The sequence below is a fragment of the Octodon degus genome, unplaced genomic scaffold (genome assembly GCF_000260255.1).
Source record: "Octodon degus isolate 3935 unplaced genomic scaffold, OctDeg1.0 scaffold00014, whole genome shotgun sequence".
Lineage (NCBI taxonomy): Eukaryota > Metazoa > Chordata > Mammalia > Rodentia > Octodontidae > Octodon > Octodon degus.
Genome location: NW_004524590.1, coordinates 21,931,711 through 21,933,072, shown reverse-complemented (window position 1 = coordinate 21,933,072; position 1,362 = coordinate 21,931,711).

Here is a 1,362-nt window from a genome sequence, read left to right as displayed (position 1 = left end):
AAAAAAAAAAAAAAAAAAAAAAAAAAAAGAGGGGGGTAATGCATGTTATATAACATTTTTAAAGATATAAATTTCCTAGGTTATGACATGTTAATATTTTTTAAATACTATGTATTTTTCCCAAGAACAAAGCAAAAAATAAGAAATGAGCAATTATTAATCCCAAAGCTTTTATGTGGATAAAATGGTGTACAAGCGGAAAGATGGTAGATAATCAAGTGAGGTCCACCAAAGTAAAGGGAGGTAAACACCAAGAGGTGGCAACCTTGCAGAAGGTATATATGGCCACGAGTAACCCTTACTCAACGGCAATGCAGAACATCTGTGCTTCAACACTAGCCACATGTAATAAATGATAGTCCACTGTACTATCACTCTTTTAAGGATTTCCAGATAGAATTTTGTCCTGGCCTACCTTAGAGGACAGTTGTGGCCTTGTAGTTCCTTTTAGAACCTCTGTTATGATCTTATCACTTGTACTAACTTGGTTCTTTATAATTAGGAATTTTGGAAAACTAAGGCCTATGGAACCACAAGGACTGGACTCAACAGCTGTTCAGTTATTTCCATTAGTTATTTAAATTTCTGTGCCTCAACTGCAAAATGGGAAACTTCAGAATGCTATGAGAAATGTACTTTAAAATAAGTAAAATGCTCAGTACTTTACTGACACTGGCACATGGTAGATACTTTAGATATTACAGCAGTAATAGAAATATTACCACGCAGAGCCAACAGTACCTATCTTTTCCTGCCTCTGCATTTAGTATCATCATGTATAACACATGTTCAAGGCCAGTTTAGGCTGCAAAGTGGGTTCAAAGCTATCCTGAACTACACAGCAATACCCTGACTCAAAAAGAAAAGGTTTTTAGTTTCCACAGAACCTTTTTTTCCAAAATTTATGGGCATACTAATACAGACAATCCTTGGCTAAGTGGTAGCGTCCAGTGGCACCTACAGTATAATCAGTAGGAAACATATTTTTCAGTAAATATCAGACACATAATGTACCTTAAAACCAGCAACAAATTTACCAAACTTTTTTTCTTTTTTTTTTTTTTTAGCAGTACTGGGGACTGAACAAAGGACCCCTCATGCTAGGCAAAGGCTCCAATTACTGAGCTACATTTGCAGCCTTCAGAACTTCAGAAGATACTGGTGAACAATCTGAGGAATTAAAGTTCTGGACAGCAATTTAGCTGGGTGGATCTATGACCTATAATCAAAGGAACAGACGTTATTGTGAAGGAAAACGTCCAACGGTATGGCACAGAATTGTTTTCAGTACTTATAAATGTCCTGAAGATGCACAATATATATTTATAATTGGACAACAACATCTACATCCTCAGTATTATT